The sequence below is a fragment of the Cebidichthys violaceus genome, unplaced genomic scaffold, assembly GCF_023349555.1.
Source record: "Cebidichthys violaceus isolate CVI_PGR_0920_01 unplaced genomic scaffold, fCebVio1.0.p SCAF_74, whole genome shotgun sequence".
Classification (NCBI taxonomy): Eukaryota; Metazoa; Chordata; class Actinopteri; order Perciformes; family Stichaeidae; genus Cebidichthys; species Cebidichthys violaceus.
The window spans coordinates 1,024,084-1,037,879 of NW_027176958.1; positions in this window are offsets into that span (position 1 = coordinate 1,024,084).

Here is a 13,796-nt window from a genome sequence, read left to right on the forward strand (position 1 = left end):
CGTGTTGAAAAAAGTCATACCATAGCATGTCAAAAAAAGTCATAGTATAGCGTGTTGAAAAAAGTCATACCATAGCATGTCGAAAAAAGTCATAGTATAGCGTGTCGAAAAAAGTCATAGTATAGCGTGTTGAAAAAAGTCATAGTATAGCATGTCGAAAAAAGTCATAGTATAAGCATGTTGAAAAAAGTCATAGTATATCATCTTGAAAAAAGTCATAGTATAGCATGTCGAAAAAAGTCATAGTATAGCATGTCAAAAAAAGTCATAGTATAGCATGTCAAAAAAAGTCATAGTATAGCATGTCGAAAAAAGTCATAGTATAGCATGTCAAAAAAGTCATACCATAGCATGTCGAAAAAAGTCATAGTATAGCATGTCGAAAAAAGTCATACCATAGCATGTCGAAAAAAGTCATAGTATAGCATGTCGAAAAAAGTCATACCATAGCATGTCGAAAAAAGTCATAGTATAGCGTGTTGAAAAAAGTCATACCATAGCATGTCGAAAAAAGTCATAGTATAGCGTGTCGAAAAAAGTCATACCATAGCATGTCGAAAAAAGTCATAGTATAGCATCTTCAAAAAAGTCATAATATAGCATGTCGAAAAAAGTCATAATATAGCATGTCAAAAAAAGTCATAGTATAACGTGTCGAAAAAAGTCATAGCATAGCGTGTCAAAAAAAGTCATAGTATAGCGTGTCGAAAAAAGTCATAGTATAGCGTGTCGAAAAAAGTCATAGTATAGCGTGTCGAAAAAAGTCATAGTATAGCGTGTCGAAAAAAGTCATAGTATAGCGTGTCGAAAAAAGTCATAGTATAAGCATGTTGAAAAAAGTCATAGTATATCATCTTGAAAAAAGTCATAGTATAGCATGTTGAAAAAAGTCATAGTATAGCGTGTTGAAAAAAGTCATAGTATAGCATGTTGAAAAAAGTCATAGTATAGCATGTTGAAAAAAGTCATAGTATAGCATGTTGAAAAAAGTCATAGTATAGCATGTTGAAAAAAGTCATAGTATAGCATGTTGAAAAAAGTCATTGTATAGCATGTTGAAAAAAGTCATAATATAGCATGTTGAAAAAAGTCATAATATAGCATGTCGAAAAAAGTCATAGTATAGCGTGTTGAAAAAAGTCATAGTATAGCATGTCGAAAAAAGTCATAGTATAGCATGTCGAAAAAGGTCATAGTATAACATGTCGAAAAAAGTCATAGTATAGCATGTCGAAAAAAGTCATAGTATAGCATGTCAAAAAAAGTCATAGTATAGCATGTCAAAAAAGTCATACCATAGCATGTCAAAAAAAGTCATAGTATAGCATGTCAAAAAAGTCATACCATAGCATGTCAAAAAAAGTCATAGTATAGCATGTCGAAAAAAGTCATAGTATAGCATGTCGAAAAAAGTCATACCATAGCATGTCGAAAAAAGTCATAGTATAGCGTGTTGAAAAAAGTCATACCATAGCATGTTGAAAAAAGTCATAGTATAGCGTGTCGAAAAAAGTCATACCATAGCATGTCGAAAAAAGTCATAGTATAGTATCTTCAAAAAAGTCATAATATAGCATGTCGAAAAAAGTCATAGTATAGCATCTTGAAAAAAGTCATAATATAGCATGTCGAAAAAAGTCATAATACAGCATGTCGAAAAAAGTCATAGTATAACGTGTCGAAAAAAGTCATAGTATAGCGTGTCAAAAAAAGTCATAGTATAGCGTGTCGAAAAAAGTCATAGTATAGCGTGTCGAAAAAAGTCATAGTATAGCGTGTCGAAAAAAGTCATAGTATAGCGTGTTGAAAAAAGTCATAGTATAGCATGTCGAAAAAAGTCATAGTATAAGCATGTTGAAAAAAGTCATAGTATATCATCTTGAAAAAAGTCATAGTATAGCATGTCGAAAAAAGTCATAGTATAGCGTGTTGAAAAAAGTCATAGTATAGCATGTTGAAAAAAGTCATAGTATAGCGTGTTGAAAAAAGTCATAGTATAGCATGTTGAAAAAGTCATAGTATAGCATGTTGAAAAAAGTCATAATATAGCATGTTGAAAAAAGTCATAATATAGCATGTCGAAAAAAGTCATAGTATAGCGTGTTGAAAAAAGTCATAGTATAGCATCTTGAAAAAAGTCATAATATAGCGTGTTGAAAAAAGTCATACCATAGCATGTCGAAAAAAGTCATAGTATAGCATGTCGAAAAAGTCATAGTATAGCATGTCGAAAAAAGTCATATTATAGCGTGTTGAAAAAAGTCATAGTATAGCATGTTGAAAAAAGTCATAGTATAGCATGTCGAAAAAAGTCATAGTATAGCATCTTGAAAAAAGTCATAATATAGCGTGTTGAAAAAAGTCATAGTATAGCGTGTTGAAAAAAGTCATATTATAGTATCTTGAAAAAAGTCATAGTATAGCATGTCAAAAAAGTCATAGTATAGCATCTTGAAAAAAGTCAGAGTATAGCATGTCAAAAAAGTCATAGTATAGCATCTTGAAAAAAGTCAGAGTATAGCATGTCGAAAAAGTCATAGTATAGCATCTTGAAAAAAGTCATAGTATAGCATGTCGAAAAAAGTCATAGCATAGCATGTTGAAAAAAGTCATAGTATAGCATGTTGAAAAAAGTCATAGTATAGCATGTTGAAAAAAGTAATAGTATAGCATGTCGAAAAAAGTGATAGTATAGCGTGTCGAAAAAAGTCATAGTATAGCGTGTCGAAAAAAGTCATATAGCGTGTTGAAAAAAGTCATAGTATAGCATGTCAAAAAAAGTCATAGTATAAGCATGTTGAAAAAAGTCATAGTATATCATCTTGAAAAAAGTCATAGTATAGCATGTCGAAAAAAGTCATAGTATAGCGTGTTGAAAAAAGTCATAGTATAGCGTGTTGAAAAAAGTCATAGTATAGCGTGTTGAAAAAAGTCATAGTATAGCATGTTGAAAAAGTCATAGTATAGCATGTTGAAAAAAGTCATAATATAGCATGTTGAAAAAAGTCATAATATAGCATGTCGAAAAAAGTCATAGTATAGCGTGTTGAAAAAAGTCATAGTATAGCATCTTGAAAAAAGTCATAATATAGCGTGTTGAAAAAAGTCATACCATAGCATGTCGAAAAAAGTCATAGTATAGCATGTCGAAAAAAGTCATAGTATAGCATGTCGAAAAAAGTCATATTATAGCGTGTTGAAAAAAGTCATAGTATAGCATGTTGAAAAAAGTCATAGTATAGCATGTCGAAAAAAGTCATAGTATAGCATCTTGAAAAAAGTCATAATATAGCGTGTTGAAAAAAGTCATAGTATAGCGTGTTGAAAAAAGTCATATTATAGTATCTTGAAAAAAGTCATAGTATAGCATGTCAAAAAAGTCATAGTATAGCATCTTGAAAAAAGTCAGAGTATAGCATGTCAAAAAAGTCATAGTATAGCATCTTGAAAAAAGTCAGAGTATAGCATGTCGAAAAAAGTCATAGTATAGCGTGTTGAAAAAAGTCATAGTATAGCATGTTGAAAAAAGTCATAGTATAGCGTGTTGAAAAAAGTCATAGTATAGCATGTTGAAAAAGTCATAGTATAGCATGTTGAAAAAAGTCATAATATAGCATGTTGAAAAAAGTCATAATATAGCATGTCGAAAAAAGTCATAGTATAGCGTGTTGAAAAAAGTCATAGTATAGCATCTTGAAAAAAGTCATAATATAGCGTGTTGAAAAAAGTCATACCATAGCATGTCGAAAAAAGTCATAGTATAGCATGTCGAAAAAAGTCATAGTATAGCATGTCGAAAAAAGTCATATTATAGCGTGTTGAAAAAAGTCATAGTATAGCATGTTGAAAAAAGTCATAGTATAGCATGTCGAAAAAAGTCATAGTATAGCATCTTGAAAAAAGTCATAATATAGCGTGTTGAAAAAAGTCATAGTATAGCGTGTTGAGAAAAGTCATATTATAGTATCTTGAAAAAAGTCATAGTATAGCATGTCAAAAAAGTCATAGTATAGCATCTTGAAAAAAGTCAGAGTATAGCATGTCAAAAAAGTCATAGTATAGCATCTTGAAAAAAGTCAGAGTATAGCATGTCGAAAAAGTCATAGTATAGCATCTTGAAAAAAGTCATAGTATAGCATGTCGAAAAAAGTCATAGCATAGCATGTTGAAAAAAGTCATAGTATAGCATGTTGAAAAAAGTCATAGTATAGCATGTTGAAAAAAGTAATAGTATAGCATGTCGAAAAAAGTGATAGTATAGCGTGTCGAAAAAAGTCATAGTATAGCGTGTCGAAAAAAGTCATAGTATAGCGTGTCGAAAAAAGTCATAGTATAAGCATGTTGAAAAAAGTCATAGTATATCATCTTGAAAAAAGTCATAGTATAGCATGTCGAAAAAAGTCATAGTATAGCGTGTTGAAAAAAGTCATAGTATAGCGTGTTGAAAAAAGTCATAGTATAGCATGTCGAAAAAAGTCATAGTATAGCGTGTTGAAAAAAGTCATACCATAGCATGTCAAAAAAAGTCATAGTATAGCGTGTTGAAAAAAGTCATACCATAGCATGTCGAAAAAAGTCATAGTATAGCGTGTCGAAAAAAGTCATAGTATAGCGTGTTGAAAAAAGTCATAGTATAGCATGTCGAAAAAAGTCATAGTATAAGCATGTTGAAAAAAGTCATAGTATATCATCTTGAAAAAAGTCATAGTATAGCATGTCGAAAAAAGTCATAGTATAGCATGTCAAAAAAAGTCATAGTATAGCATGTCAAAAAAAGTCATAGTATAGCATGTCGAAAAAAGTCATAGTATAGCATGTCAAAAAAGTCATACCATAGCATGTCGAAAAAAGTCATAGTATAGCATGTCGAAAAAAGTCATACCATAGCATGTCGAAAAAAGTCATAGTATAGCATGTCGAAAAAAGTCATACCATAGCATGTCGAAAAAAGTCATAGTATAGCGTGTTGAAAAAAGTCATACCATAGCATGTCGAAAAAAGTCATAGTATAGCGTGTCGAAAAAAGTCATACCATAGCATGTCGAAAAAAGTCATAGTATAGCATCTTCAAAAAAGTCATAATATAGCATGTCGAAAAAAGTCATAATATAGCATGTCAAAAAAAGTCATAGTATAACGTGTCGAAAAAAGTCATAGCATAGCGTGTCAAAAAAAGTCATAGTATAGCGTGTCGAAAAAAGTCATAGTATAGCGTGTCGAAAAAAGTCATAGTATAGCGTGTCGAAAAAAGTCATAGTATAGCGTGTCGAAAAAAGTCATAGTATAGCGTGTCGAAAAAAGTCATAGTATAAGCATGTTGAAAAAAGTCATAGTATATCATCTTGAAAAAAGTCATAGTATAGCATGTTGAAAAAAGTCATAGTATAGCGTGTTGAAAAAAGTCATAGTATAGCATGTTGAAAAAAGTCATAGTATAGCATGTTGAAAAAAGTCATAGTATAGCATGTTGAAAAAAGTCATAGTATAGCATGTTGAAAAAAGTCATAGTATAGCATGTTGAAAAAAGTCATTGTATAGCATGTTGAAAAAAGTCATAATATAGCATGTTGAAAAAAGTCATAATATAGCATGTCGAAAAAAGTCATAGTATAGCGTGTTGAAAAAAGTCATAGTATAGCATCTTGAAAAAAGTCATAATATAGCGTGTTGAAAAAAGTCATACCATAGCATGTCGAAAAAAATCATAGTATAGCATGTCGAAAAAAGTCATAGTATAGCATGTCGAAAAAAGTCATAGTATAGCGTGTTGAAAAAAGTCATAGTATAGCATGTCAAAAAAAGTCATATTATAGTATCTTGAAAAAAGTCATAGTATAGCGTGTTGAAAAAAGTCATAGTATAGCATGTTGAAAAAAGTCATAGTATAGCATGTCGAAAAAAGTCATAGTATAGCATCTTGAAAAAAGTCATAATATAGCATGTCGAAAAAAGTCATAATATAGCATGTCGAAAAAAGTCATAGTATAACGTGTCGAAAAAAGTCATAGTATAGCGTGTCGAAAAAAGTCATAGTATAGCGTGTTGAAAAAAGTCATAGTATAGCATGTCGAAAAAAGTCATAGTATAGCATGTCGAAAAAGGTCATAGTATAACATGTCGAAAAAAGTCATAGTATAGCATGTCGAAAAAAGTCATAGTATAGCATGTCAAAAAAAGTCATAGTATAGCATGTCAAAAAAGTCATACCATAGCATGTCAAAAAAAGTCATAGTATAGCATGTCAAAAAAGTCATACCATAGCATGTCAAAAAAAGTCATAGTATAGCATGTCGAAAAAAGTCATAGTATAGCATGTCGAAAAAAGTCATAGTATAGCGTGTTGAAAAAAGTCATAGTATAGCATCTTGAAAAAAGTCATAATATAGCGTGTTGAAAAAAGTCATACCATAGCATGTCGAAAAAAGTCATAGTATAGCATGTCGAAAAAAGTCATAGTATAGCATGTCGAAAAAAGTCATATTATAGCGTGTTGAAAAAAGTCATAGTATAGCATGTTGAAAAAAGTCATAGTATAGCATGTCGAAAAAAGTCATAGTATAGCATCTTGAAAAAAGTCATAATATAGCGTGTTGAAAAAAGTCATAGTATAGCGTGTTGAAAAAAGTCATATTATAGTATCTTGAAAAAAGTCATAGTATAGCATGTCAAAAAAGTCATAGTATAGCATCTTGAAAAAAGTCAGAGTATAGCATGTCAAAAAAGTCATAGTATAGCATCTTGAAAAAAGTCAGAGTATAGCATGTCGAAAAAGTCATAGTATAGCGTGTTGAAAAAAGTCATAGTATAGCATGTCGAAAAAAGTCATAGCATAGCATGTTGAAAAAAGTCATAGTATAGCATGTTGAAAAAAGTCATAGTATAGCATGTTGAAAAAAGTAATAGTATAGCATGTCGAAAAAAGTGATAGTATAGCGTGTCGAAAAAAGTCATAGTATAGCGTGTCGAAAAAAGTCATAGTATAGCGTGTCGAAAAAAGTCATAGTATAAGCATGTTGAAAAAAGTCATAGTATATCATCTTGAAAAAAGTCATAGTATAGCATGTCGAAAAAAGTCATAGTATAGCGTGTTGAAAAAAGTCATAGTATAGCATGTTGAAAAAAGTCATAGTATAGCATGTTGAAAAAAGTCATAGTATAGCATGTTGAAAAAAGTCATAGTATAGCATGTTGAAAAAAGTCATTGTATAGCATGTTGAAAAAAGTCATAATATAGCATGTTGAAAAAAGTCATAATATAGCATGTCGAAAAAAGTCATAGTATAGCGTGTTGAAAAAAGTCATAGTATAGCATCTTGAAAAAAGTCATAATATAGCGTGTTGAAAAAAGTCATACCATAGCATGTCGAAAAAAATCATAGTATAGCATGTCGAAAAAAGTCATAGTATAGCATGTCGAAAAAAGTCATAGTATAGCGTGTTGAAAAAAGTCATAGTATAGCATGTCAAAAAAAGTCATATTATAGTATCTTGAAAAAAGTCATAGTATAGCGTGTTGAAAAAAGTCATAGTATAGCATGTTGAAAAAAGTCATAGTATAGCATGTCGAAAAAAGTCATAGTATAGCATCTTGAAAAAAGTCATAATATAGCATGTCGAAAAAAGTCATAATATAGCATGTCGAAAAAAGTCATAGTATAACGTGTCGAAAAAAGTCATAGTATAGCGTGTCGAAAAAAGTCATAGTATAGCGTGTTGAAAAAAGTCATAGTATAGCATGTCGAAAAAAGTCATAGTATAGCATGTCGAAAAAGGTCATAGTATAGCATGTCGAAAAAAGTCATAGTATAGCATGTCAAAAAAGTCATACCATAGCATGTCAAAAAAAGTCATAGTATAGCATGTCAAAAAAGTCATACCATAGCATGTCAAAAAAAGTCATAGTATAGCATGTCGAAAAAAGTCATAGTATAGCATGTCGAAAAAAGTCATAGTATAGCGTGTTGAAAAAAGTCATAGTATAGCATGTTGAAAAAAGTCATAGTATAGCATGTTGAAAAAAGTCATAATATAGCATGTTGAAAAAAGTCATAATATAGCATGTCGAAAAAAGTCATAGTATAGCGTGTTGAAAAAAGTCATAGTATAGCATCTTGAAAAAAGTCATAATATAGCGTGTTGAAAAAAGTCATAGTATAGCATGTCGAAAAAAGTCATAGTATAGCATGTCGAAAAAAGTCATAGTATAGCATGTCGAAAAAAGTCATATTATAGCATGTTGAAAAAAGTCATAGTATAGCGTGTTGAAAAAAGTCATAGTATAGCATGTCGAAAAAAGTCATATTATAGTATCTTGAAAAAAGTCATAGTATAGCGTGTTGAAAAAAGTCATAGTATAGCATGTTGAAAAAAGTCATAGTATAGCATGTCGAAAAAAGTCATAGTATAGCATCTTGAAAAAAGTCATAATATAGCGTGTTGAAAAAAGTCATAGTATAGCGTGTTGAAAAAAGTCATATTATAGTATCTTGAAAAAAGTCATAGTATAGCATGTCAAAAAAGTCATAGTATAGCATCTTGAAAAAAGTCAGAGTATAGCATGTCAAAAAAGTCATAGTATAGCATCTTGAAAAAAGTCAGAGTATAGCATGTCGAAAAAGTCATAGTATAGCATGTTGAAAAAGTCATAGTATAGCATGTCGAAAAAAGTCATAGCATAGCATGTTGAAAAAAGTCATAGTATAGCATGTTGAAAAAGTCAGAGTATAGCATGTCGAAAAAGTCATAGTATAGCATGTCGAAAAAAGTCATAGCATAGCATGTTGAAAAAAGTCATAGTATAGCATGTCAAAAAACGTCATAGTATAGCATGTCGAAAAAAGTCATAGTATAGCGTGTTGAAAAAAGTCATATTATAGCGTGTTGAAAAAAGTCATAGTATAGCATGTCGAAAAAAGTCATAGTATAGCGTGTTGAAAAAAGTCATAGTATAGCATGTCGAAAAAAGTCATACCATAGCATGTCGAAAAAAGTCATAGTATAGCATGTCGAAAAAAGTCATAGTATAGCATGTTGAAAAAAGTCATAGTATAGCATGTTGAAAAAAGTCATTGTATAGCATGTTGAAAAAAGTCATAATATAGCATGTCGAAAAAAGTCATAGTATAGCGTGTTGAAAAAAGTCATAGTATAGCATCTTGAAAAAAGTCATAATATAGCGTGTTGAAAAAAGTCATACCATAGCATGTCGAAAAAAATCATAGTATAGCATGTCGAAAAAAGTCATAGTATAGCATGTCGAAAAAAGTCATAGTATAGCGTGTTGAAAAAAGTCATAGTATAGCATGTCAAAAAAAGTCATATTATAGTATCTTGAAAAAAGTCATAGTATAGCGTGTTGAAAAAAGTCATAGTATAGCATGTTGAAAAAAGTCATAGTATAGCATGTCGAAAAAAGTCATAGTATAGCATCTTGAAAAAAGTCATAATATAGCATGTCGAAAAAAGTCATAATATAGCATGTCGAAAAAAGTCATAGTATAACGTGTCGAAAAAAGTCATAGTATAGCGTGTGGAAAAAAGTCATAGTATAGCGTGTTGAAAAAAGTCATAGTATAGCATGTCGAAAAAAGTCATAGTATAGCATGTCGAAAAAGGTCATAGTATAACATGTCGAAAAAAGTCATAGTATAGCATGTCGAAAAAAGTCATAGTATAGCATGTCAAAAAAAGTCATAGTATAGCATGTCAAAAAAGTCATACCATAGCATGTCAAAAAAAGTCATAGTATAGCATGTCAAAAAAGTCATACCATAGCATGTCAAAAAAAGTCATAGTATAGCATGTCGAAAAAAGTCATAGTATAGCATGTCGAAAAAAGTCATAGTATAGCGTGTTGAAAAAAGTCATAGTATAGCATGTTGAAAAAAGTCATAGTATAGCATGTTGAAAAAAGTCATAATATAGCATGTTGAAAAAAGTCATAATATAGCATGTCGAAAAAAGTCATAGTATAGCGTGTTGAAAAAAGTCATAGTATAGCATCTTGAAAAAAGTCATAATATAGCGTGTTGAAAAAAGTCATACCATAGCATGTCGAAAAAAGTCATAGTATAGCATGTCGAAAAAAGTCATAGTATAGCATGTCGAAAAAAGTCATATTATAGCATGTTGAAAAAAGTCATAGTATAGCGTGTTGAAAAAAGTCATAGTATAGCATGTCGAAAAAGTCATAGTATAGCATGTTGAAAAAGTCATAGTATAGCATGTCGAAAAAAGTCATAGCATAGCATGTTGAAAAAAGTCATAGTATAGCATGTTGAAAAAGTCAGAGTATAGCATGTCGAAAAAGTCATAGTATAGCATGTCGAAAAAAGTCATAGCATAGCATGTTGAAAAAAGTCATAGTATAGCATGTCAAAAAAAGTCATAGTATAGCATGTCGAAAAAAGTCATAGTATAGCGTGTTGAAAAAAGTCATATTATAGCGTGTTGAAAAAAGTCATAGTATAGCATGTCGAAAAAAGTCATAGTATAGCGTGTTGAAAAAAGTCATAGTATAGCATGTCGAAAAAAGTCATACCATAGCATGTCGAAAAAAGTCATAGTATAGCATGTCGAAAAAAGTCATAGTATAAGCATGTTGAAAAAAGTCATAGTATAGCATGTCAAAAAAGTCATAGTATAGCATGTCGAAAAAAGTCATAGTATAGCATGTCAAAAAAGTCATAGTATAGCATGTCAAAAAAAATCATAGTATAGCATGTTGAAAAAAGTCATACCATAGCATGTCGAAAAAAGTCATAGTATAAGCATGTCGAAAAAAGTCATAGTATAGCATCTTGAAAAAAGTCATAATATAACATGTCGAAAAAAGTCATAGTATAGCATCTTGAAAAAAGTCATAATATAGCGTGTCGAAAAAAGTCATAGTATAGCGTGTCGAAAAAAGTCATAGTATAGCGTGTCGAAAAAAGTCATAGTATAGCGTGTCGAAAAAAGTCATAGTATAGCGTGTCGAAAAAAGTCATAGTATAGCATGTTGAAAAAAGTCATAGTATAAGCATGTTGAAAAAAGTCATAGTATAGCATGTCGAAAAAAGTGATAGTATAGCATGTCGAAAAAAGTCATATTATAGCATGTCGAAAAAAGTCATAGTATAGCATCTTGAAAAAAGTCATAGTATAGCATGTCGAAAAAAGTCATAGTATAGCATGCCGAAAAAAGTCATAGTATAGCATGCCGAAAAAAGTCATAGTATAGCATGTCGAAAAAAGTCATAGTATAGCATCTTGAAAAAAGTCATAATATAGCGTGTTGAAAAAAGTCATAGTATAGCATGTTGAAAAAAGTCATATTATAGTATCTTGAAAAAAGTCATAGTATAGCATGTCAAAAAAGTCATAGTATAGCATCTTGAAAAAAGTCAGAGTATAGCATGTCAAAAAAGTCATAGTATAGCATCTTGAAAAAAGTCAGAGTATAGCACGTCTCGAAGCTGCAAGGCTAAAAACAAGCAGTTCTTAGTATAATGTAAAACTAAGTGCCAAACCTGAAGACATCAAGTCTGCTTCATGATTAAGAGGTAATCTTTACGTCTGCTGCACACTTGTTCAGTGCCGTTACATTGAGGGAGAGTAAGATTATGAAACATCTTAACAACAGAGGAAACACACGGTTGATCAAACAAGTAAAAAGGTCGAAAAAAGAACACCAAAGCATCTGGAGTTTTCTGTAACCTCCTCACTGAAATAATAAGCAATTCCACTACTTCTCAATGCTAACAAACTTGCTTTGTAAAATGAATGCAGTGTCCTCACAGTCTTTGATGCGAGGCACCCTCAGAGTGATGTTCATGGACGCCGCATCGGCGAAGTGGAAGGTTTTCAGGGTCATCTTAGTGCCGGGCTGTCCGATGCTCTGGGCACACAGGGCCCCTACTGCTGCTCCATCTGGGCTCTGTGCGAATAAAGGAATGATCAGAGAGAGAGAGAGAGAGAGAGAGAGAGCTGACACAGCCTTCATTAAACTGACAATCAAGAGAAAATTTGCAATTATTCTACGGACGTCATCGTCATCTCAATAGCCCTCAGATGACTGTACAGAGGAGTGTCCATGTGGGGAATTGAATAAAGATTATCTACTCCTCCTACAACAGAATCTGCTGGAAGCATTACCAACGCATATAGCTTATTATTTATCTATTTCATATTTTAATTGAATCTGGGGAATAAAGAGCTTAAAAACAAATCTTACAAAAGTGAAAATCTGGTTACAAATATAGCATTTCCAGAGCCAACACAGTTGGTTTGGATGCAGTGGCAGGCTGTCAATCTGTCAACAACTACTCGATGGATTGCCACGAAATTTAGTGCAGCCATCCGTTGGTCCCAGATGAACCATTAGGGAGCCGGATAATTAGGGGATCCAGTCTTTTACTCTGTTGTCACCATGAATTTGACATTTGTGGATGCGAGTGACATTTCTCAATTGTCGCTTTTGTGAAACTGACAATCTGACATTCTCGCCCACTTCATGCAGCTACTGTCTAGCTGTGCAGAGGTGAGAAAGTAAGCAGGGTTTTAACTCTTGAACTGACTGAAAATGCCTGCCGTTATCCTCATATTTAAAGGTTATCGTCTCTCGTCACACTATTTGATAGTTGCCCTCTGATGTGATTCGACAAAACTTCATTAGAACTAGTCATTTTGCAGCATAACCCTAACCCTCAGGATGGTTAGGATATGTTGTTTACAGATATCTGCAGTTCAGTGTCTTCTTGCAGCATACAACAAAACTTTTGGGTGCGTGGCGTACTTAAAATCAATCTGCTCCTTTTAAAAAAAACTACCGTTTTGCTGAAAGTGTGTATCAAACAAAGACAATGAGCCGTAGAATAAGACGAGGCGTGTCGTAACTCATGTACTCGTCTCTGCAGGTTTCAAGGAACTTCTCCAGCGTAGGTGGGTGAGGTTTATGCGGTCCAGCTGATAGGAAACTTTTAGCTGCGGCGAGAAAGACAATGTTTTAAACATAATATATGTTGACAATTTCTTTCTATAGTTTATGGTGAGAGATGTTGTAAGGGACAGGACATGCAGGTTCCGAACCTATCATTAAGACTTAGCACATGGTCTTTAAATGCTTGTTCTACCAGGTGAGCTAAAGGACTCAAGTGTGTCTGGAATAATTTTTAACGGATTAATACAGCATTACTATTATGGTATGACTTTATTTGATATGTAATGCTATGATTGTACTATGACTTTTTTCAACACTCTACACTTTTTTGACATTCTATATAGCAAGTCTTAAAAAAGTCATAGTATAGCATGTTGAAAAAAGTTATAGTATAGCATGTCGAAAAAAGTCATAGTATAGCGTGTCGAAAAAAGTCATAGTATAGCATGTCGAAAAAAGTGAAAAAAACGGTCATAGTATAGCATGTCAAAAAAATTCATAGTATATAACATAATATATGTTGACAAGTTCTTTCTATGGTTTACGGTGACATGTTTTAAGGGACGGGACATGCAGGTTCCGAACCTGTTATTGTGATTCAGGACATGGTCTTAAAACGCTTGTTCTACCAGGTGAGCTAAAGTACTTAAATGTGTAAGGCATTATTTTAAACACATTAATATTGCATTACTAATATGGTATGACTATTTGATACGTAATGCTGTGATTGTACTATGACTTTTTCAACACACTACACTTTTTTGACATTCTATATAGCAAGTCTTAAAAAAGTCATAGTATAGCATGTTGAAAAAGTCATAGTATAGCATGTCGAAAAAAGTCATAGTATAGCGTGTCGAAAAAAGTCATAGTATAG